The sequence below is a fragment of the Triturus cristatus genome, chromosome 3_2 (assembly GCF_964204655.1).
Source record: "Triturus cristatus chromosome 3_2, aTriCri1.1, whole genome shotgun sequence".
Taxonomy (NCBI): domain Eukaryota; kingdom Metazoa; phylum Chordata; class Amphibia; order Caudata; family Salamandridae; genus Triturus; species Triturus cristatus.
Genome location: NC_140584.1, coordinates 670,787,853 through 670,814,022, shown reverse-complemented (window position 1 = coordinate 670,814,022; position 26,170 = coordinate 670,787,853). Strand labels below are relative to the sequence as shown.

Below are 26,170 nucleotides of genomic sequence, written 5' to 3'. Positions count from 1 at the left end.
AAAGGTGAAGGTGTTACTATTTATTATAAGGGCTAAAGAGTACCCTCTGCCATATATGATAAGGGAATTCAAAGTTACCTTGGAGGTCCTTAACCTTCTAAAGGTACTCAGCATTTGGCCTCATTCCTCTTTATGGATATGGATGTTCTCAGTGCCTTGCAATATCCTTATAATGTACAGCAGGGGGGCACGTTATCCCATATGTATTAAAAATAGTAACCAAATAATGAAAAACACAAAAATCAAAGAAGCAACAAAACACTGATATACCGTTGCGACACTGGCCACCCAAGATAAATACATTATGAATTGTTCATAGTATGTAAGTGATTGAGAAAGATATTTTGTATGTAGAACAAGAAAATAATAGCAACTCTATAAATACTGTTCACAGTTGCCAGATGATTTCAAACCCTGAGAACACACAATACAATTGGAGCAAAATGTAAATGTAAATATAGCATCCTTCAACAGTAAAATCAATTGTTTTGAAAGCTAGCAGTCAGCCTCTGATTAGGCAGCAAGTGTTCTCCTTGAGAGCTGGTTGCAATGAAGCTGCATTGCCTGAAGATATTTTCCTAGAGATGTTTGAGGCTAATTTTCAATCTGAGTGGTTAGTTGGCTGGAGAGCAACTGCCACCGTTTCTGAATATAAATACTCCCCACTGGCTTATTCAGAGTTCACATCTTTCCTTCGAAAAGCTTTCTGCAGAGAAATACTAAGACCAGAGGGAGGAAAGTTTGGCTTATGCCATTAAGGGCCATGGAGCATACTCAAGAGGCAAGAAAACACTTTTCTGTTGCTGAAAACTGAACAGTGCTTAATTTGAGCCGGTGGTTTCCGATGCTTGGCACCAGCACTTACTTATCAACACCAGCTGGTGGTGCTGTTTGATTAATTTAGAGATGAGCAGAACAATAGTTGTTGGTTAATACAATATACAAATAAATACCTGCTGTCCAATCCACAATTATAGCTTAGTGGACCCGAGCAGACTGAATTGTCACACTTGGAGCAGTGAGATGGTTAGTCGTTGTGTTGGTACTGTCATAGACAATTCTGACAGTGGTAATGGTTATAGCAAGCTGCGGTGGCCTCCTGACGAGTGCCATGGCACTTATGTTTTTGGGAAATTGAACACTGGAGAAGGGCATAGACTGCGTGGTATGTAGAAAATCTGTCTTACTTCAGCTTGTTCCAGGCATCATTTTTATTACATGGGCAACATTTTGTGAAACATTTTGTAATCTTGCAATTTTGTATAATTTTCACCTGTATGACATTGGCTTGATCAGAAAATGTTCTGTAGGAACAATAGAATCACAGCACACATGTTCTCCTCGAACCAGTCTTCTGCCAGAATCTGTTGTTGCTTTTCTATGCGTGGTATGCCATTGGGTATTTTACCAGAGTATCGATTTTTCAATATAATCCCATCAAAATATTAACTACCACACTATTGTAAAGATATGTATATACAGGTAAGTATAGAGTTACTATTCTTAATTCCACTTACATGTACTTTGTTGATATATATACCTCCTAGGTATTTAGATGTGAAGTAGTGAAGAGGCGTGAAAAGTACATTTATAATTACTATATATTTACATTCACAATAGTGTGATAGTCCGTATTTGTGGCCATGAAAAGTTTACAGGAGAATATTTTTCTCATAAATCTTCTGGCAGACTGGCACTGCAGTCAATTTTCATGCAAGATACTAGCCAAGCACATTGTGTGTAGAAATCACATAGTTTTAGATACTTTTTCTAGCCGGAGATTGAGTCCAGCTGTCCAGTAAGCTATCAAGAGCTACATCTTAGTTCACAACACTCAGTAAGCAGTGACATGTGCAGAAAAAGTGAAGCCACTACCCTTTGAAAGTCAAAGTTCAACAGGGAAGTAATTGGAAGTTGAGTAAGCTTGCAGTCGTACCTTACTTACGTGGTTCTAGGGACAGTGGCAATGCTTGGCAACATTATTGCCTAGTTAACCCAAAATACTATAGTCCTAGGAGAACTGGCCTGACACAAAGATATAATTTTTTCTAAACCTTACCTCTAACCAGAAGGGGACCATTATTGATTGTGTGAACTATTATATTTTATAGTATCTGGTACCAACTAGACATGGGAGAAATTTAAATGATGCTGTCAAAATTTGAAAATTTCAGGTTGCATGACATTCTTGAAATTTTGGATTATACAATTGAGTGCAATGTTAAGCTGCCGGGAACTGAGTGTGCAAAACATGTCTTGCTATACAGACATTTTATGCCCAAACCAGTGCCCTAACCATATCTTGCATGCCTCTTGTTATCCTCAGGAATACACTTAAAATAAATGTGCACTCAATATTCCATCATTTCAGGTAATTGTTTGTAATTTTGCTGAAATTTGCTGACAAAAATAGCAATTTGGCACGCACCTAATATTTACGTTTACACCACATCCTATAAATTGAGGTAAACGGCTCAAGCACAGCAGAGCACACGGAGTCAACGAGTTTACGGAGTTCTAATGATTACCATAATATCCAGAATCAGTAGGAAGCATCACCTTTTAAGAGTTAGCTGACCTCTACAATCACAATGACCTGAGAAAGGTATGATGCAAATATCGCTAACAATAGAATAAAATGCCAGATTAAGATATAAAGAGACAGTTTTGGTTTGTGTGTACTTGTGAGAAAACACCCTTATTTGCATAATAACTGACTTTTTTTGCTGAATTGTTTTGCTGGTTTTTAGACTCTGCACAGTGGGGTACTGCTGGCAAGTGCACCGTGTATTTTCTCTGACCCCTACAGCAAGTAGAAACTGGTGAATCCCTGATTAGTGTATTTAACATTCCAATAAGACCATAGTATGTGGTGTAGAAACTACACCATTACATGGAAAGTTAAATGTAATCTATGGACTGCAGCACTTATTGTGCCATCCACTAGTGTAGCAAAAGAAAACATGCCTTCAAGCCTACCATTGTAGCCTGAATGCTTAACGGGTTAAAAAAAAACTTTTAAATATTAGTATGTTACCTCTATGTGGGCCTTGCAGCACAAAATGTAGGATGCATGGCACTTAAAAGTGGGACATGTAGAAAATTACTGTTACCATGTCCCTACAGTGACAATGCCTTAAAAGCTATTTTTACTGTGGCAATCATAGCCATCCTATGTAGAAAAGCAGAGTGCATATTAAAATACTATTACTGTATCAAAGGAATGAGACCAGCAAGATAAATAACGAAACAACTATTTTTACTAGTTATTAAAAAGTCCAATTTAATTGCAAAGTTAGACTTAATAAATATTAAGGAAAAAGTACATTTTAAAAAGTTATTGTTTTTCCTGCCTGTGGTTCCTGTAGGCTAATTCACATTAACTCTACAGCTTCTCTCAGCTTGTGTTCAGCTAGGGAAGAGATGCAGCACTCTTCTCAGGAGCACATGGGCAGAGATGGCTCCTTTGAGCTCACTAAAATATGCAGTGTGGGGATGCGCCTCTCCTGTTGATGATTTTAAACCGGCAAACCCCGCATGACAGGTCTGTCTGAAGCACATGTTAGAGTTTTATGCCCCTCAAAGGAAGCAAACAGGATGCCAGGACAATTCTTGTGTATCCCCCTGCCTGGTTGCTGAAGGACCTTGCTTTTGTCCCACCATACTTCTGTCTCTGGGTTTGTTGTGGGTACAGGGCCTTCTTCAAACTGGATTTTAATGTTGGATGTGGGGGGACAATAGATATATCATAGTAGACTCCACACACACACACACACACAAAGCTTCAGAGTGCAAGTTTAGTGTGGCCGAAGACCTTCACTCTTTTGGATTTGCCCCGACACCTTGAATTTTGGGCCTGTTTACAGAAAGGTCCAAACGTGGGTAGGTTAGGGCCTTGGGACCTTACCTCCATTGGTTAGAAAGGAATTAAGAGTGTCTTAGGGTGTTACCCTACCCATAGGCTGGTGAAACCTACAAAGCTGGACTCTCATCCAGCCTTTCTCAGAATAGTGCTGGATACCAGGCAGACTGAATCTACTGCACTTGGAATCTGTGACCTGTGAGAAGGACTTTAGGAGGTTGGACAACCTTCCACTTGAAATGCAAGGAAAGGTGGATCTCCATGGATCTTAAAGCTCATTCCCTGGCTGGCTCCAGGAACATAAAAAGGCTGAATGAGATATTCCTGTGAAGAATCCCAGCTGACCAGTGACAACTGGACCTGGAGTGAAATTTGATGCTGCCATCTGCCCGACACCCTGAGAGTCACTAAGTGCTCCCTTTGAGGCCAGGGGGCCTTGGAAGTGTACTCTTGTTGTTGTTCAGGCACCAAACTTTTTCTCCAGAGCTTGAAAGAGACTAACCATCAATATTATCCGATCAGCAGTTCCAAAGCGTCAAACTGAATTTCAGGTTTGTCCTGAATATAGAAGAGCTTTTCCTCTGAAGAATGCCAAAGTTGCTTTTCAGATTAGGATTTAGAAAACTTTTTGAACTTCTCTATTTCCAGGCCCTAATAGGGCCAATCTACATGGAGTATCTAATCGTCCTACATCCCGATTAGTTTCAAATCACAACTACGTTGCAATCTACTGTAACCATTTACCACCATAGGCACTTTGCACTTTTTTATGTTATTTTCACTTTAAAACTTTAAAATTTCATATCTCTGGTTCCCCTTGTCAGATTTTTGTCATTTTTGTGTTATTGTGCTTAATATTTTTCTTCTCTATTTTCAGAAATAGGGAGTGGGATTTATATTGTGTTGTGTATTTGTCTTTTTAACTGTTTTAGTACTGCTAAATGCTTTCCACATTTTCGTTAAGCCAAACCTGTTGGCTATGTGCCATAGCAGCCAGGGGCTGAACTCAGGTTTACAATACTGAAACCTTTGACTGGACCAAACAGGATGCTGACTTATTACTTGTGCAACCCTGACCTCAAGAAACAAGAGATGTAAATTCAAGATGCTGACCCACACCTACAAAGCCCTGCACAACCATGCATACATCAACCAGCGCCTGAGCTTCCACCGACCCACCAAATACATGTGCTCTGCCTCCCTCTACGTCGCCCACATCTCTGCATCCACAAAAGCAACAGAGGAGGACGCTCCTTCTCTTCCCTCACCGCAAAATCCTGGAACAGCCTCCCCCACTACCTCCGAATCTCACCCTCTCTTCAGGAATTCAGAAAGGGACTCAAGACCTGGCTGTTCAACTGATTCCACCCAAGCAGCATGGCTCTCGGCATCTGAATACCCGCTCTACAAATCCTGCATGATTGATTGAACTAGTAAACCACTTTCTCACATTACGCTTGTGCACGAGTATACTTGTGTCTTACTAGTGATAGAAAAAGGAAGAGAAAATAACTGGGATGGATCAGAGTAATAATTCATGCTGATAAAATCAATGACGAGACCCCGCTTTAACTGAATTCCCAGTAATTAGCTGACAACAAGTGGTGGCGATTGGAGCATGAAAAATATTTTTCAAATGCCAAATCGAGATATCAGGGAAATTTACGTTCATTTATTTATGGAACATTCGTTAACAGGACTCAGTTGCTCCTCTTCTCATAGCATCCAGGAGGTCATAAGGGAGTAAAAGTTTGTTGATGAAAGAATTGCATGCCTCATGTGATTGTTTGTTTGTTAAGCATAGGACCATATGGTGCGCACTTAGAGCCAGATGCTCGGGGTCTTGCGGTTACCGTATGCCGTCACTGTCATGGCTGCACGTCCCTCTCAAGCTGTTCGTTCCCACCAGGAGTCTGGCAAAACAAAGACACTGGAGATACAGCAAATGAAACAGAGGAGAGAAAAGCTTCAAATTACCAAGTCTACAGGGCAGCTATCTCCATGGAAAGAGATGCAGGAAAATCCAAGTCAGGGGTTTGAACAGCAAAGCTCATGGTAAGAGTGACAGGAGTAGCCCTCATACGCCAGCTATGGTCCATGACAGTGGCATATCAAGGATATCATGGGCCCCAGTGAAAGAAAGGAAAATATCACCCTCTACTGCCTGCCTCAGTAGTAAATGATAATAATGAATGGGGCAGGGAAGGCACCTGGCCCTTGGGACCAAGGTGCCACTGCACCTGCTGAACTCATGATAGTTACGCTCCTGAGAACATGTCAGCTTGCTTTCCAACAGTAAGGGAAGTGAGCCCTCAGAGGCGGGTGTGGAACCACTGCCCAGGGATAAGACCCCCCCACACACACTCCACTGAGTCTCTCCTCCCAACTTCCCATAGCAGCTGTCCAGCAGTCACTGTCAGTAGCTTGCTTACACACCATGGCTTCTGCGCAAAGTATCAGCAACACCTCAAAAAGTCCAAAGATGTTCATCAGTACCAGCACTGCACAGATCTCCCAGGATATTAATCCCATCTTGCAACAAATAAGAACCACTGGATAGCCAGCAGTCATCAGGAAACTGAAGCAACATACACTCCATGACATGGCATTTTATAGAAGAGCCACTGGGACTAGCCATTAGCACTCACGAAATCTACAACAGCTAAAAGGTTCATGACCATTATCAAAAGTAAGCCTTTACTTCTCAATTATTACTTTCTTATAATCGTCTGAGACAGGAGTAAAACCACTGTTGTTCAATTTGCTCACCCTACTGGGGACAGGCTTCAGCACGCCTTGACTATCATTATCCTGCTCCACAGTATTCCACAAGCAGCTTGGCTGTGCCTCATGTAACACCGGCCCACATGGAGCCCCCAAACAGCCCTCATGCAGCTCCGTGGAGGATCGCCTAAGGTTCCACTTCATCTGAGAGAGATGGACTCGTCACTGTTCGGAGGATGCCCTGAAGACAACTTGTTGATAAGTTTCCTTGTCGCTTGAATGCCATCTGTGGGAATGGACTCCATATAAGTCCAGCCTCCCCTCTTCTCTGAGGTACATTTCTGAATAAAGTTGTAAATTGACCATGGAATAAGTTAACCCAGGTGTCAAAGGTGGACTTACCCCGAGTTCTCCAGTTATTATCCTGGCTTGTATGTGTCTGGAAATCTAACTCCGTTGCCAGCTTCTTGAGCACGTCTGCCGTCAGTATCCATATCTGGAATCCATAAGACTGATTAAAGTAAGGTCTTGCGTGGTGGAGTGCCGTGGCAGCTGGTATTGGTCATCCAGGATCTAACACTGGACTACATTGACTCTTGGTGAGGACTGTAGTGTCTTGTGGAGGGCAGTCACTCCGACATGCACACAACCATCTCAGACCCATGGCACGGGTCTTAAGACTAGGTCTATGAAAGTGAATAGGGCACACGCGCCCGGACCCCAGATCTGCTTCTAACAGTGCATCACTAACTCTTCAGGTCACTCAGGCCTACCCTGCCTGTGACACTCACAGCACACCCTTCACCGTTGTGTGCACACATAAGAAGAGCAATGAGCAGCCACTGTGAGAACAACAGACTTACCTACCACTTCTGGTGGTACTGTGGGTCGAATCTTCTCACAAGATTTTTTGTTTAACAAACAAAAATGTAGGAAGGAGGGCTGCTGAAACACTGCTTCTGGAATGTGCCCAATTTTGGAGGTTTCGTCATAAAACTGGTTTATAAAAGACATGTGCTATGAAGTGTATTATATCAATTATTTAGTGATGTATTACCACAATCTCCTCACATGCACAGGCGCGAGATCACATTAGCCGGACCATAAACCCCACCATCAGATGCCATTCATGTATTATAGGCCTGCAGGAGTTTAGAAAGTGAAATAATATGCAAATTTGTTCTGTTGTTCCCAATCTAGGTAACATTCAGTGATACTGCAAAGGAGGGTCCAATTATTTTCATTTCTACATCACATAATAAGTAAATGTTTAAATTTCCTTCTGAAAATGAACAGCACATTTTGCAAAATCACTGCCTATTGCTAGTTGGACATTTTTCAGAGGGATGGATAAGAACTAGGCGTACTTTTATCCAAAATGTACGTACGAAATGTGCCTATGAAATAAATACATTTAAACATTAAAAATGCATAAACGTCTACTAAAAATATGTCAATTGATTTATATACCAGACACCCCCGGAGCGGTACGGCAAATATACCCACGCTTTCCACTCCAAACTCACAACGAGCTCTTTCAGAATGTTTATTTTTGTAATATTTATTTTTACATTTCCGCTGGTAGACCAGCTGCTCATACAATTATATCGTGTTTTGCACACATACAGATAACCGGCATGCCAGTCTCAAAAGCAATCATCAAATCAAACTGGAAGACACCGCTCGCTTGTATTTGTGGGAAGGTAAAGAGGATTTGACCGAATGAATAGAGCTCAAACCTGCTGCAGGTAAGAGGAGCTCATCCCGGATTGCGGCAAAGAAGCTTACACGGGGCTCGGGGCTGTTTTTGTAACTCAACAAGCACCGACAAGATGCGCGTGGCTTTTGTCTAAGGGACGACACACAGAGCAAACATGTTACATTCAATTAGTGGCCGCACTTATTTGCACACGTAGGCAGACATAGATTTCCCATGCACATACGGGATGAGCTCCCATGTACACATCCCAACAAACCGGCTTATAGACTCCCAGCTACAAACGCCAGCAAACAGCCTTGCAGCTAACACAGTTGCAGCCACCTGTATACACAGCGGCACATTCATGGCCGGACTGGCAGTAGTGGGCGTCAGGCGTTTTCTCAGGTGGATGGAAGGATGGGGTCCGGGTTTTGCAGCAGTGGGGGCCGTTTTTTATTTACTGGGGGGCGGTTTTACAGTGGTGCTATCGGCCCATAGTAACAAAAGAAGCAGTGCTTTACACTTGCACCCCCCTTGCCCCAGCCCTGGGGGTGCGGGGCTGGCCCTACAAAATTGCCAGGGCTGCTTCGGGGTCCCAGTCCGGCCCTGGGCACATTTGTATACACATTCATACCTGCATAGAGTCACAGACAAACATAAAAGGACCAAGAAGTGCAAAAATAAAAAAGGTAGCTGTTTTTTTTCCAAATATTTATGCACCCAAAATCTGGAACAGCGTCCCCCTTTCCATTAGGAACAGGGCAGGCCCGGACTGGGATTCAAACGCAAGCCTGGCAACCTTTGCCAGAACAGCCCCCACACTGCATGTAGTAGAAGCCTGACCTCTGCAAGGAGAGTTTTCTCTCCGAGGAAAACAAAGTTGCAAAGATGGTGCGTTTTACAATAATTGTTAATTTTAGAACCTTGCTCAGTTATTGAATGGCTGGACAGAGACTGTAGATAAGGATGCATGGCTCAATGAATGAATAGTTGAATGGTGAGGATTGGGTGGACAAATTAATTCAAGAATGGATGACAATGAATAAAGACTTAACTACAAAGGGCAAATGGTCTCAATGCATCGATAAAGGGTGAGGGCTCTTGTTTTCATTTTAGCTTCTGCATTAAAACATCACCCGCGAAAAACACTACCTACACCATTCCTTGTGAATGGGTTTACAAGAGTGCACTGACTCAGCACCTCAAATAATTACACACAATGCATTTAACTTTGATCTAAGATGAGAGGGAGAAAGAAATATCACTTTAGTGTCTGAATTGCACAACGTTAAACCAGAAAACCATGCCTCATCCTTGCATCCTCTTCACCCGATTGTGTGAACCTAGGCAATCACTGTTTCATAGTGCCTCCTTTTACTTCATCACATCAGAGCACCTTGTAATACATCAGTTTGGTGCGCGCGCTCCGCAAGACTATAATGTTACTTCACCTTTCCTAACACCTGAGCAGTGGTGGTGCGTCCGTTGGGGCATTGCCCCACTAATGCCACATGGCCACAGCATGGCCACATTCTTGAAGTTAATGAGGAAGAATGTCACATTCTTCTTCATTACCTTCACCGTCCTGCCTCGAAATCGGGCCGGCCGGAGTGAGTCAGGACGCGTCGCTGAAGGGGGTAGGGCAGCACTGCAGGGTTGGGTTTGTTACTTTGTTCCTTGTTTGACTGACAGCAGCAGGACAAGCCCAGTGCGCATGTTCGGGCTTGGGCTGGTCATTTTTCTGACCAGCCCGAACATGCACACTAGTACTAGCCTGCAGTGCCCCCTGCTTTAGGAGAGCGAGCGAGGCCGAGGGTTTCTACTGGCCAGTGGCCGCAGCCCCCGGTCTCCTATGGGCGGGGACAGTCCCCGCTCAAGCCAATCCTGGCGCTGCTGGAGCAGCGTCTGGATTGGCTGAGAGGGGTTGCCGTTGCCACTAGCCACTCACGAACAAGGCGCCAACGCGGACCCCGGCCCAGGAGCACACAGCAGAGGCGGCACGGACCGTTACGTCAGGCAAGTTTTCAATGTTTTGTTAACTTTATTTTTGAAACCCCCCCAGCCCCTCACCCCGCGATTAGCTCGCCTGCTTCTTCACTCGGAGCCCGCCTGCTTCAATTGGAGCCCGCCTGTGCTTTGATGGGCAGGTACAAGGCCGTTCACAGCTTTGTGTGTACTCTACAAGCCATTTTGTACTCCGCTGTCTGCTTATCTTGTAATTGGACTGGAGAAGCAGCAGCTCAAAATGGATGATGTGTTCAGTTTTTTAAACATAGAAACGAGTACGTCGCATAGTTATGCCTCGTTTGCTGTCTTACATTTTGTCTGGAAGGCTTTGCAGGATGGCAGCAGCACCACTGGTGATGTAGCTATAGAACGCACATTCACAAGGGGTTTCTAGGCGCTATTGACAATTGATCTGGTTATTGTTATCCATTGCTATGATACTCATTCTATCGATCAGAAAACTGAATGTCCCCACCTTCATTGGGCACTATGAGCTCATAGTTAAACAGTGATCCTTACGGTGGATGCATGTAGTCCGCTGAGCCACCAGAATCGGGCGATCTGGAAAGGCAGCAATTACATAGGGGGGATGCAAAGCATAGTGAAGATCTCTAGGGGTGGGAGTGCAGTGGTTAAAGAATGCTGCTTTGACTACATTGTAATGTTCACCTGAGTGATAAGACAGCTCGTTGTCGAAACTGACCCCCGGACTCTAAATCAGTTGCCACGTTATAGAAAATGTGCGCTGGTACAAAAAGCAGTGCAAACTCATCATACTCCCCGTTTGCTGCTTCAGCAATAGTAAACGGGGCAAACAGATGTCGATCTAGTCCATATATCGTTTTTATACTTGTGAAAAATGTTTTTTTTCAAACCAAGGGATTGTGAATCTTCTATATCAGACACGAATTGCTTATAATTCATTTTTAAATGCATGCTAGAATTCTAGATGAACAATCTTTTGTAATAGAAACATAGAGCGGCTAAGGTCATGGAGAGGGAGTTAAACCGGGCCTTAACAGAATATCTGGTTTCCCATGAGCTGCTCGACCCTTCTCAGCACGGTTTTCGCGCTCAGCATTCCACGGAGTCAGCACTCCTGGTGGCAGCGGAGAAAATTCGTAGCGTCGTGGATGGGGGAGGTAGGGCAGTGCTGGTGATGTTAGATCTGTCTGCGGCCTTCGACACTGTTAACCATACGGTGTTGAAGCGCAGACTTCAGAACATTGGTGTGCAGGGAACCGCTCTGTCGCTCCTCTCTTCTTTTCTCGAAGGTAGGGAACAGAGTCTGCTATGGGATGGCCTGCAGTCTAGCACTTTCCAGCTACCCTGTGGGGTACCGCAGGGTTCTGCCTTATCACCAACACTTTTCAACATCTGCGTAGCCCCCCTGGCCAAGCTCATCAGGAAATATGGTTTTACCATTATCTCCTATGCTGACGATTCCCAGCTCATAGTCTCGACCATGGATCATTCTGAACAGGTGGCTCTTAAATTCCATAGCTGCCTGTCTGAGATTATGAGCTGGATGCGGGAGAGTTTCCTGAAAATTAATACAGAGAAGACCGAGATCATTGAGTTTGGCCAGGGCAGCCCGGTGTGGAATGGATCTTGGTGGCCGGTGGAGGCGGGGGAATGTCCTAGTCCTGTCTATAAAGTCAGGAATCTGGGTATGCTCTTTGACAATCAACTCAATTTCTCAGCACATGTCAGCAATCTTGCTTCAGCATGTTCCTTTTTAATAAGGACGTTGCGGAAGACTCTTCCTCTCATCGAATTTGACCTTCGCAAGATGGTGGTGGTGGCACTTGCACTTTCGAGACTTGACTACTGCAACACCTTGCTGCTAGGCATAGATAAGACCCAGATGAAGAGGTTGCAGACTCTGAAAAATGCTGCTGCCAGACTCCTGATTGCTGTACCCAGAGACCACTCTATCTCTGGCGGCATCAAAACATTACACTGGCTCCCGATCCAGCAGCGCATAGAATTTAAGGCAATATGTTTAGTGCACAAGGCTATATTTGGAGGAGGAGCCAAGGACGTTCAGAAGCTTTTCGTTCCATATGTGCCCAGCCGGGTTTTAAGGTCTACCACACAAAGCCTCATCAAGATAAATCGGATACGTAAAGTCAGATGGGGTGGCAGAGCCTTCTCTTTCCGGGCTGCTAGTCTTTGGAACAGGCTTCCTCATTCTATGAAATCATTAGGGAATCATTTGGACTTCAGGAAACAGTTAAAAACATGGCTTTTTGACGAGACTCGCGGATGAAGACATCCTTTCTCTCTCTCTCTCTACCAGCGCCAAGACGCTCCGGCATACGTATGCGCTCTATAAATGACCATCTTATCTTATCTTATCTTATCTTTTGCACTTTATTTTGCACCTATTATTAGATAACATAACAGAAAGTGTGTAACTGGATTGTGTCATTACCTGCTATGCAGGCAGCAAAAGTGATTTAAATTGGATTTGTCCAGTTGATTTAAGAGCAGGGCAAAGTTTCAGTAATATAGCAGACAGTGTGAGTGAGAGAGGGACGCTCGCGCTGTATGGGCAATTGAAGAGCATCAGGGCGGGTAGCCGGACTCAGGTGGCAAATCAGTGATGTTTGAGACAATTGGACTGAGCATACAATGTCCAGCCTCACTGAAGATCTTGCACAGTATTCTTCCATTTGATTTTAGGCATTGTTTTAAAAAAAAGCCCTTTTTTGGGGTCAGAGTAGCCGGAACCATTGCTCTACCGCTACGGTCTCCTCCCAGGCAACTTAAAGGCACGTGCTGCCAGAGCCCTGGCTCCTAAATCTCAAAGCACCAGTCTCAAGCTACATTCCACGTCCTTAGTAGTGGAAGAGGAGAGGAGAAAAAGTGTGAACACTTGGAGGCGAGAGAAATATATGGAAAGAGTGACGGGGAGATACAGAGGGAAAAGACAAACCACAATGAAAGGAGAAAGGGGCCGACTACAGTGAGGAAGCAGAGAGAGTAAGCAAGAGCAAGACAGGTAAATAATGGGAGGTGGAGAAAGAGAGAGAAAGAACGAAAGAGGAAGGAGGAAGAGAGGGGAGAGACAGAAGTGATAAAGGGAAATAATAGAAGATAGAGCAGGAGAGAGGAGCATAAAGAAAGAGACAGAAAGAAAGAGGAGAGTTAGACGGATAGGGGAAGACGAGTCAGGGAAGACGAGAGAGAGAGAGAGACCAAGTGCTGCGATTTCTGTAATAAACACAAGATGGCTGGACGGAGTGCGGAAACCTTTCAACTACTCACCCCCAGTCAAGTCATCTGGGTTTAATCCATTGATCTTTTGCTCACCATGCCACCCTAGTTTGGACCCAGTCATTTGCATATCAGTCTTGACCCTGCTCCTCATGGGAACAGTCCAGCACAAGCTGCCAGTTTGCTATGTTTGACCTAAGTGGGACGGTTATGCCCAGACGTGGGTCCCGTGTTCACTACCCCCACCAGATACAAGCTAGCCTGGCTGATGAGGGATGATACCCCGAAAATGGTTCTAGGGTGCTTGTTTCAGGTCAAGGGAAGACCAGGACTGGCAGTTCGGGCTGGACTGTTCCCATGGGGAGCAGCGCCAAGACTAATTTGCATATGGCTGGGTCTAACCTGGAATGGCGTGGCATGGAAAAAAAATGGAATTAACCGAGATCTGTGACGGGGGGTGAATGTTTGATTTGTTCAGCATGAAGACTGAAGGTGTGGAGCTGGTTTCTGGCGTGTTAAACATGTAATACTCCCCTGTGTTTGGTTTCCAGTTCACTGGGCAAGGCAGGTATGCCCGTTAAACATGTGGGTGCTGCTGAGCTCATGTCCTGGGCTGGGAAGCTTATGTTAAAGGCTATTTTTCAGCACCTTGATCCTTTTTCATGTTTCCATATTGCCTCTTGGAGTCTTGGTACAGCACTGTGGCTAATAAAAAATGCTTCCTTTGATATTACTCAGCAATGCATTGTATCTCGAAGTCTGTTATGAAGTTCTGTGGTTATACTGAATAAGCAGCTGCCTATATTATATGACATCTATTTATGAATGTAATAACTGCACTTTCACAATTGCTTTATTAAACTTCTTGCTTTCTCAAATTTGCTTGAAAATGCACCATTTGTCCACTCTTTTTTCAAAATTTTCTCGGTGGGAACCCCCCCCCCGCCCCACCTACCCCCGCCCGAACCTTCCATAGGTTGATCGGGCTCGCTCGCAACGCTCGCTCACTGTGGTGCAGTATGACAGTTTTACACCACACCACTTTCAAATGTCACCAGCCGCCACTGCACCTGAGGCCATGTACAGAGACAGATGACAGTTGACTTTGCTCTTGGTTCACTAATAGCATAGCGGTTAGGGCAGTGGAGGTGGGGATATGAATGTTTTTAAGTTCCTGATTAGAATCTTTCATGTCTAACATTTGCCAATCAATGCAATGGCATAATTTAATACACTAAACTGAAATGTGTCGGAAGAGTTGATTTATAAAGTTACATTTTTAAGAACCTTTGCCATTATGTACTAGACTCTTTTAGCCAATCAACAACAGACTCCGCACCCCTCCCCTTAAAAAGGCTTAATGTGAGTGCATGCATTCCCTGATTTTTCATGGCATTCTTTACTATCTTGTCATTTCATTACTATCCCTAAATTTATCTGAGGATATTTGGATTATTCTTTGATGAATTATTTATTCTTAATCTGTTGTTTTCCTGCTATCTTAAATTTGTAATGCTGATCTGTTATCACCTTCCTCAGTCACTGTAGATTATTTCCTTGAGAATCATCAGATCCTAGACCATTTTTTACCACTTAGCTGTTTTTAATTCCTGTTGTTAAGGAGAGGTTTGGTGAATTGCTGTTTTTACCAAAATTATTTTGCCAGACCATCCGTGCATGCCTCTCTTGAAAGACGCAAACGAAGATCTCAACTCCCAAGATACAGTGATAGTTTTAAATGGCAGCCCGGGGCTCAAAAATGGTGTTTGGTAGGGATTAAGCACTCTGACAATCCTGGTATTATGCGTGCACTCTCTTTACCATGTTCATAATTTTATACAAAAATGTATTTAGTGTTTATGATGTTGACAATTTTGTTATATTCTGCTATTAGGGAAATTAAAATTGTTTCCACTTAACACATGGCAACAACACAGATGAAAAAATCTAAATATATATAAATATTAAGGATTAAGCCATGTACATCTTAGAAAAATGGGGGTATGGATACAGAGAAAAAAAAGTTTATTGTTAACAAAAACATAAATGTTATGAGAAAGAGGATATTGACGTTTACCTCCATAAAAGTAAATAAAGACACACACTCAATGTTCAAACTGGTTTAGGATCACCCTCAAATGAAATAAAAAAAGGAGCAGGTGGAGGTTTTATTCCCTTCACCCATTTAATAAACTAAGCATACAAAAAACCAACAGATACATATGTATTATTAGAATTTTACCTCTGAAGTTGTGAAGTATTGGTATTTCTGATGGAATGACTTCCGATTTATTGGTTGCTTTGTAGGTGGCCTGCATGGTAGTAACATACAATAGCTCTTGGCGACTTCCAAGTTAAAGAAATCCTCATACTAGAAGTGCAGCATTAGGTGAAAGTTATTAAGTCCTTAGGACCACCTGTTCCAAGTCCCGCTATCTCCCTCAATGGAAGGACCAAGGAAGACTTATCAATAATGGACCTTTAATGCTGACTTGAAAGTGGCCACATCAATTAAGTAAGACTGAGCAGGTTCAATGCTGAAACTGTCAGATCAATTACTGCTGGTAAAAGAAGGGAACATTGACACTTTCTGGACTGCGAACCAAGTGGTGAGAATTCCTGTCCCTCAGTTCCCATGGTAATGGCAAGATTCCAACCTAAATGACATAGTAGCAGCGAAAACTAATTGAAGCATTCCTTGCACACAGTATCCTGCTGGGTCACTGGACATAGTAATGTTATCCTTCCTTCACCTTTTCTCGGTTTCTGCCTCCTGTTGGTATAGTAGGCAAAATGAAAGTGCAGCAGGACTGGAAATCCAGGAGGACAAGTCCCACCTAGTCCCATATGAAGTGACAAAAAGTTGAAAGCCACTTGACTTTCCATAATCAATGGATTGTGCAAGTGTTCTATATCAGGAGAGCCACAGGCACCTACAAAGTCAACAAACTCAACGTACAGGATAAAGGTGCAAAATTTGCAGACTCAAGCATGGGTTCGGGTGTGTGTGCCAAGAGGCTCACAACTGCTTTATGAAGTGATTAAAAAGTTTACTTGAGGTTGCTATATCTAAACTTTTAGATTGAACACCAGTGTAAGTTTCTAGGGTGAATCCAAGAGTACTTCAAATGGACAAAATATCACCGAGGTGTTAAATTACAAGAAGCAAATATCCTCAGGATCCACCACAATCCACAGTCTTTAGCACTGCCAGAACAAACCCCTGAGTGATATAGACACTTTTAGCAAGGTAAATCTTAGAGTGTAAGAGCTTAGAGTCTTTATGCATCTTCTATTCAAGTATTTGGAAGTATTAGAGGAATCCTCATGAGGCATCAACAATCGTAAGTTGAGGTTTTTATGGCCAGAATCTGTATTACTGCATCTGTATCCCTATACCAACTCTCACAACGCAATATCATTCCAGTAGTAGAAATATAATAGTATACTTACTGCCTAAAAAATACAAGCATCAAAGAAATAATTCATGGAGGTTTGTGAACTCCTATCTGGCTTGTATTTGGAGTCAAATAATCTCTGATCATTTTCCAGGTCGACTGGAACTTGATTATGCCCAAAAAATAATGCATAGCTACTACTTCCAATATCTACATGTTGTGTAACTAACACCCAACACTACCTACACACTATATCCCTACAACTCTTCTAGGTGGATGCATTTGATTCCCAATACTGCTATTTACAAAACAACTTATTAATTCCTCTTTCAAACCCATTCCCATCATCCTATCCTTACTCTAAACTCTACTAACCACAGAAGAAATCAATACATAAACCTAACACAACTCATGCACAAAGAAAGGTAAAAAGAATTACTGATCTACTAACTATTAACCTCTAAACCTGGGTTCTCAAGTAGCATGCCACTTGCCGCAAAATGCTTCCATGCCTTATTAGTGGTAGTAAGCGCCTTATAAATACAATTTACAATTACAATACTCTGTTCTATCATGGAACCCATTTAAGGTTAATACCTGCATCAGAAATTTCAAGAAACACTCACACTCTTTCTAGGAAAAAGGTACTAAATATTCAATCAAGAAACATGTGCATTTCCACACACTGCCAACATATTTTCTAAGGCTGTAACTTTTTTCATTCAAAGGAGTGACAAATTAATTACATTTCAAATAAATAGGTGCATTGTGCTACATTAACATATGTAGATGTCACAGTGATTTTCTCCACTGGTTTTGGTGTTATTGAGAAAACCTTCAAATGTAGATAAAGCTGCAGCACACTAAGGCCAGATACAGCCACTACCATCCTTCCTGATTTACAAATTTGTTTTTTCTCCATCTTGTTTACCCCGACTACAAATTCAGTTTTCTTATCAGAGATGCTGTATCTCTCCGGCAGGTAAAATATAAACAATGGCTGTATGTCTATTTCAAATTTGATTCTTGTATCTATGTATGTATATGCTATTTCTATAGTGTGTACCTAGCCAAAAGACACAGAGCGCTGTTCAGGGTGAAAGGCAAGCATAAAGTCAACAAGTGATAGGAGAGGAAAGTGGGCTGTGGACGGTTAATGCATTGTGATGTAGTGTTCTTTAAAGAAGCAAGTCTTTAAATCTTTCCTAAACTGGAGAATTGGTGGGGCGGTCCTGATGGATAAAGGGATGCTGTTCTAGATCCTGGCTGCATAGATGGAAATAGCCTACTGTCTTGTTTTATTTTTACATTTTTTTACACTTTTTAGTCTGCAGCGCAATGGTTTCCTGCTTGTGGGTGTGCTGAGAACCACCAGAGATGGAGAACTGGTCTGCAAGATAGGTTGATGTGCTGGTCATGATTGCTTTGTAAATGATAAAGCTAGTTTCGAAGATGGTGTGGGCTGGCAAGAGGAGCCAATGGTGTTCCATCAAGATGAGGGTAATATGATCATATTTCTTTAGGCCCTGGGTGATACATGCTGCGGTGTTTAGGATGCCTCTAAGGGAGGGCCACTATGAAGTCTAGAAGGTCAAGGAGTGGGGTATTACCACCTTCAAGGTGCAAGATAATGATGCTTGTACATCTCTCTTGGTTAGCAGTTAGGTACTAGACATCCAGTTCTCAATAATGTTCAAACAGTGTTTAAGGCATTAGATATCTGAAGCAGAGGAGCCTTTCTAGTAGAGTTGTGTATCATTGCCATATTGGTAGATGTTGACACTGTTATCTGGGAGTAGAGCACGGCTCCGTGTAAAGGTTGAAGCTGCCAGGAGTCAGTAATGCACCCCAGGGGACTCCACAGGTGATTGAGATCTTTTGTGTCCTGGGTGTGCCCATGTGAATAAAATGGTGGTCGTTGTGAAGGTAGGAGGGGGATCAGTGAGGGATATTGCTGGTGAATCACAATCGAGACACCGCGGTGCATATGAGGGTGAGATGATCGACTGAGTCAAAAGCAGCTAAGAGGTCCAGCAATATCAGGAGGCAGGGACTATCCTTATCTGTTGAGGACATCCTATACAATGTGTAAGGTAGCAGTCTTCGTCCTGCAGCTGGATCTGAAGACAAGCGGGTAGTGATGCAGGAGATAGCTATCAATTTGTGGGGCAGAAGTTCTTCAATTACTACCCCACAAAAAAAGGTTTTGTCATCCATGGACCCCTTCCCATCATATCATTTAAATTCATTATGAAACCTTATTGATTGTACATACAAAGGGTTAGTAATAAGTAAGGTATAAACACACGTCTTTTGCATATTTAGTGACATGAAGGTCTACACAAAGCTTATAGTGTGACTCAGTAACCATGGCATGACGTGGAATTGAAAACACCAAGAATCTTTCCAACTAGAGCTATGTCAGAACATCTTCCAGTGCATGTGCAGAATAACCACGCCGCTGGTTCTTCAGCAGAAAAGCTGATGATAATCAGCAAACAGATCCCTTCTGCTTTTAGTAAACATTACTCAGCTCAAGGTATTAAAGTCTTTTTGTTCTCCCTAGGAAAATAGAATTGCTCTTCATCATTGTTGTGGTAATCCTCTCTCATTTTTCTTTTAATTTGAAGTATAAGCGCTAAGCCATAAGATGTCCTTTGGATGAGTCTTTGCTGGTACTGATTGAGGTATGATTACTTTTATTAGAAACTAAACATTCTTTCATAATATAGTCAATTACATTCAGATCTCTAATTAGGCATATACAATTGTGCGTAACCTATGAGAGCATTAGCCAGTTCCTAACCATCAAAAACATAAGTGATCTTAAAATGTGATTCGTGTAAAAGGGAGAAGAATGTGCACTAATTATTTATAATACTAACGCAGCAGGTGCCAAGAGAGGCAGAATTAACACAAGCGTACCTGGAGACTTAATGACACTGCTGAAAAGTGAAATCCCTGAGACAACTAGCAAATTTACCAGTGAACCTCTGCTGTTGCCGCCGCCTTATAAGAGCCTGACAAGAGCAAGTGAGAACAAGCGCGTGTGCGTCCTGTCTTGCTCGTGCCTGCCCGATTGATTGCTCACAGGACTCAGGAAGATGCGGGAAGACGCGGACGCCGATCACGGACATTCAGAACAACTGAAAGTTGAAAATAAATGAGAAAGTAGATAAATGTGCCTAATCACTATAGAGAGTAAGCAGTCAGCAACAAAGGCTTGAGAGCAGGCCTGGGGTAATACTGTAGCAGGTTGGGCAGAGTCCCCAACTTCCCAGAAGGAGGGGGGAGGCTGGAAGGAAGAGCAGCACCAACTGTGGTAGTATTATTAGAGCCCTGGCCACCAGAGAAAACCAGAATAGCCAGTAAAGCCAGTCGAGTGCCATCAAAAGCTAATGGTAAGCTTAATAGATAAATACTGGCAGAAAAGGGCTGGTGTAGACCGGAGAGAACTGGGTGGAGGCTGCGAAAGGAGTGGACAACACTTTCAGGTGAACAGGCATACAGGCAGAGGCACAGCAGAGGTAAGTGGAAAGTTTTGATTATTAAGTCCCTTAAACTAAAAGAAGAAGAATTACCCTAATTACTACAAAAAAGTACAGCTGGTGCAGTTAGAGCAAGTGAAAAGTGCCGTGTGCAGTAGGGATGACACCTGGCAGAGGTAAACTGCGGAAAGACATTGGCTCGTCAACTGACATCACAATAAGAATAGACCCTGCAGAAGAGATTATGGAGATACCAAAATGAAAAGCAAAAAAGATAGCATGAAGGTCTAATAGCAGGGTATCCCAGGAAAGTCCGCAATGAGATGGGAAGGGGGGTGGCCCCTTTAAACCCCATTAAGGATTTTGTGAGCATACATTTTAAAAGAAAGGACAGATTGCCAAGTCCAGGCTTAAAGCTGGATAGGAAACATATAGATGACCAGTACGAGACCGGGTTGAATCGTTTAATTCCACCAGACCCAGATTTACCCACTAAAATTAACCCATCTTTACCAATCCAAAATGATCTTGCTTTTAATCCAAGGCTGTCTTCATCACCACGCCTATACACTCCCCAGATAGATGAAAGCACTGAGCAACAGATGAAGGTGGTGGGTCAATTAGAGAATAGTGCCTCAAATTTGGTGAGAGATGAGACCGAGCAGAGGGTGCAGTCGGAGAGTCCAGAGCAAAACCCGAAGAGTGGAAGTGAGGAAACTGCAAGCTCTGTATTTGACTGTACCCCTAATTTAGAGATCTCAGCGACACCTTCTTCATCTATGCTAGATGTAATGGTGATTCTACAAAAGACTTTACAAGGACTATTAGAAGTATCTATGGTGAATAATGTTATATTGCAAGCCCAAAAAGTGCAGTTGCAGTTAATTGTGGAAGATCTGAAACAAATTCGAGAACATATGCCATCTATAATTAGACCAGTAAGGTGCAAAAATGAAAATGTAAGTAGTGAGCCGGGAGACCAAGCTATACATGGAGTAGGGGGCAATAGTGTATATGTCTCAAGGTGTCCAATGTTGGTAAAAAGATCTGGAGAAGCAACTAGGTATAGACAATGTATACCAAGAGCGAGAAGGGTGATTAAGAATTCAAATAGGAGGGCAAAGCTATGGGGAAAAAAGAACAGTGCCAGCACTAGGGCTAGTGATAGTAAAAATAAGACATCAGAAAGCCAGCACCAAAAAAAGAAACCCCAGAAAATACAGGAAGAGCAAATGCCCACAACGAAGGATGATAACAAAAAAGAGGGGTAAATATACATATAGGATCAAATAAAGATGAAAGGAGAGAGCAGGACAATGCCGGCCAAAGTAGACCACTAGTTAGAAAAGATAATGTGACGGTGCAAGGAATGATCAGTAAGAACTTAACTACGTGGGGAAGGGAAGCGAAGATTACAAAAATGGAAAAAATTTAAGATAAGGAGGAAAAGGAGGGGAAAAGCTTGTGGTTGCACCTTGTACTATCAAACTCAAAGGATAGGGGTAGAAGGTTAAGGAAACTACACCCCCTAAAACCGATCCCAGCTATTAATAACCTTCTCCAAATGTGTCAGCTTAAGGGAGATAGGGACAAATGATCTCCAACAGGTAGGGCTTTTATACAATAAATATGGAAAGAAGATAACCAAAATCCTTATTTACTCTGGCTTGGTAAAACATACAGTTCTAAAAAAAGAAAATGAGTTGCAGAGGGAAGGATTAAGACTAGTCCCAGAAAAGGAATTACCCACAATGAATAAGCAAAGATCAGCTTTTCTGAGCCATCATGCGGGTCTGGGGCAAGGACAAATAAGATTAATTGATCAGGAGCTGGATAGAAAGGAAGGTATTGAAATCTCAGTATAAGGAGGGAGGATGGTAATGAGCTTGATCGAGGAAATCTGTGGAGATATACCCTTGAACTGTAGCACGCCAACCCAGAGAGATGAAGGGTGGCTAAGTGAAATAGATTAGGATGCAGGGTCATCGCACAGCCTTTAGGTCCTCTCTTTGAACATAAATGGCTTTAGTAAAACTCTCAAAATCAAAAACCTTCAAGAAAATGATAGAAGCTCATGAGATCGTGTGCCTGCAAGAGACCTGGCTGTGCGATACAACCCCAATAATAGAAGGATATTTGCCGGTGGATAAGCCTGCAATAAAAGGGCAACAATGGTGACTTACAGGAGGAATCTCTACTCTAATATCAACAAGAATAGCTAGAAAGGTAACACCCCTAACAGTAAGTTGTAAATGGCTGGTAGCATGTAAGGCTGAGCCTCGGGACCCATACCCTAAGAATGAAAAGCTGATAATCGCTAATGTTTATATACAGGGTGGGGGGGGGTTCTGAGAAATACAGGCAAACTATGAAAAGATTGAATAAGGATATCGATTGGTTATTTGAAAGTTACCCTAAAGATACTCTTATATTGATGGGGGACCTGAACCATAGATTGAACCCAAATAAAATGGGCAAATGGTCCAAAGAAATTCTGAAATCATTTAATATAAAGTCGGCAAATTTTCCAGTAATAACTAGAGGATCTAAATGGGATATAGAGCTGGGAAATTATCTGGGTTCAAAAGGTCTAGTTTGCCTAAACGGACGGGTAGGCGAGGATTGCCCAGCACACCAGACTTTTAAGATTGGGCAACAACTATGCCCTATTGATTATATTTATATGCATGCTTGGAATTTTGACAAAATAAGGGATTTTAAAGTGGGCTCGGAAGAAGGAAGTGATCACCACCCCCTAAAGTTACAACTTAGGAGAGGGAAAGTTGTACAAAGAGAAACAGTGATCCCAGCTCAGATGGAATATCCGAAATGACTATCCACTAGGCTAACAGAAGAACATATGGAAAAGTTGTCAAAGCTTCAGCAAAACCAATCAATGGGGGAAAGCCTAGAGCCCCACCCGAAGGGTATGAAAATATTATTGGGTGGGTATTACAATGCTTAGGAGTAGTCCTAAAAGGAAAGGATTAAAGAATGCAACAAAAATGCAAAGCACCTAATTAACCATAGTAATAAAAACAACCAGTTTACCAAAGAATGTAAGATCCTCAAGGAACAGATAAGGAAAGGAGAGAGAAATCTTAAAGTAAGGTACGATTTAAGGCAAAGGTATTAAAACTTAATTAGAGACCAAAAAAGAGAATCCACAGAGAAGTGCTGGAGACTTATGATAGAGGCGATAGAAACTAAAAACATGAAGGACTTCTGGAAATTATTCCAAGAGGGGTCAGGAAAAATGCTGGGACCGATAGCCTGCGCAGTGGAGGAGCCAGCTTGGGTGGACCATCTTAAAGAGATATATGGTAAAGAAGTGGGGAGGGTGGAGAAAGAAGCAACCATCTGGGAAAAAGTGTGTGAGGATGTAAGAGCTATGTTTGCATTAGGTAACATTAGAAATGTAATGGCAAGATTAAGTCTGACCCGAACTGCCGGGCCTGATAAATGCCCGCGATAATTATAAAAAAACGCCCGGGTTGGTGGGCGGAATTATTTCACAGGTTGTTTGATAAAATCTAGGACACAGTGATTATACCTGAATACTGGAGAGAGGCAATTATCGGACGGATACACAAAAAGGGAGCTATAAAAAGCCCAAAAAACTATAGGATGATTAACCTCCCGGATGTGGCCGAAAAGGTATTCGCAAAAATAATTCTGGGAATGCTAAAAGATTGGGCCGATCTTAATGGTATAGTACCTCCGGAACAGGGGGGCTTTAAGGAACGGCACTCGACAATTGACCACTGCTTCTCTCTCTGGTCCATTGCTTGAAAGTCTGTGGAGGAGAGGGGTAATCTCTTCTGCTGCTTTGTTGACTTCCGCTTTTGATCTTGTTGACAGAAACGGACTTTGGGAGGCACAGAGAAAATTAGATATCCCTAAAGACCACCTAAGGCTAATTAAGGAGCTGCACAGGAGGGAATGGGCTCAGATTATCCTGGACACTTTGGGAACGCTAACACAAAAATAAAAGTGAATAATAGATTGAGACAGGGTTTCGTACTGGCCCCTCTACTTTTCTCCTTGTTTGTTGCCAATCTGCCTGCGACTCTAGCCGCCACAAATGGTTTTAGCCCCAAAATGAATAGTAAACACATGGCATGCCTCTTGTATGCAGATGATCTTGTGATCTTAGACCAGACTAAAATGGGCCTACAAAGGAAATTAGAGAAATTTGAGAAGTACTTTAGATGGAAAAAACTAGTGGTAAATATGGATAAGACACGAGTGATCTTCTTTGGGAAAACTAAAAGCAAATTTAAGTGGCATCTAGGCACAGAGAGACTTTAAGTAGTAAACAAATATAAGTATCTTGGTGTTTGGTTTGAGCGGGTCTCTGAAATGGAAATTTCACCTAGAGGCCTGAAAGACCAGGGCTATTGCCTCGGTGAGTGGGCTGAAAAAATTTAATAAGGCCTTCGGAGAAATGTCATGTAGACCAGTGCTAAAAGCCTACGAAGCAATGATACCTCTGCAACTACAATATGGAGCTGAATTGCTATATGTCAGTGGTAAAATCAGGTGGGATGCAGAGGAGGGGAAATGTCTGAAGTATTTACTGTCACTTCCCAATTCAGCCATGATACAAGCAATAAGATTAGAGACGGCCATGATTTCATGGAATATGCTGGCCGCAAAAGCCCTAATAAGATTCTGGGGGAAACTGAGTGGGGAGAATGGACAGAAAAGTTCTCAGTGGTGCAAGAATGAAATTCTGCAGAGCGAACTAAAATGGGCAAAAAAGGTTAGGTCTAACCTGGCTGCCATTTGCACTGCTATGAAGGTAATTCAGCTCCCAAAGACATTAAAAATAGAAATCTCCAAGAGTGAATTAAAGACACCAAGCACAGAATTGTCCAACGAAAAGTGACTACCAATACTAAAAAGAGAAAACATCTGTACATTTTATGTTAAACGCATGGCAGAATAAAGTGAGCTACCCATATGTGGATACCCTACCAAACCAGATATTAAGAAACAAAGTACAGAGAGTAAGAATTGGACTCAACCCTTGTAAAATAAGTACTATTGCAAAAGCAAAAATGATTGGTATAGGAGGGAACTGTGTTTGTGGATTGAATACCAAATGTGACGTGCTGCACATTTTGTTGGATTGCCTAAAACTGAAATAACAGCGGAGGCAATGGTTGCGTCCAATATTCCTGAAATATGAAATTAGGACTCAAGCACATGCTGTTGAATTTTTAGCTGAAATGTGTTTTTTGATATAGCATGTGCTATTGGAAGATTTATAATGGCAGTTAGTGCAATGTTCATTGAGAACCAGTAGGAGTATGGATGTGTTTTATAAAATTACTGGCAGAATTTTATTGGAAGATACATTTTATCTGAATAATTTATATATGGTTTTAGTGTTATATATGTATCATTTGTTTTTTACTGTTGCATTGTTGAAAGGCCATAGGTCTAAAAAAACATATCCTTGAACTGAACTGAACTGAAATATATCTTTAATATTTTACATAAAGTGAGTTTGTGATTCTGAAGATGAGACAGAGATGTAAATACAAAAGATACCAACAAAAATAGATCATTTGTACATGATATGAATGAGAACAGCCAAGACCTGAAGTTTGGGTTTAGAGAGAGAAGACATACCTGTACGGAGGTTATCCATACGGCCATCAACCACTCACCAAACAAATGCACTCAACATAAAATAGCAGATTTGACAATTTAAATACCTACCCCATACAGAGCAGCAGCCTTTTCGCAAGAAATCCTCAAA

General features: G+C 42.3%; 1 protein-coding gene across 2 annotated transcripts in view; it reads right to left on the bottom strand.

Annotated features, from left to right (window-relative positions):
* The window catches only part of PLCL1 (phospholipase C like 1 (inactive)), an 851,314-nt gene that overhangs the window by 97,572 nt on the left and 727,572 nt on the right, over positions 1-26,170 (bottom strand). The gene's annotated exons all lie outside the window — the stretch shown is intronic.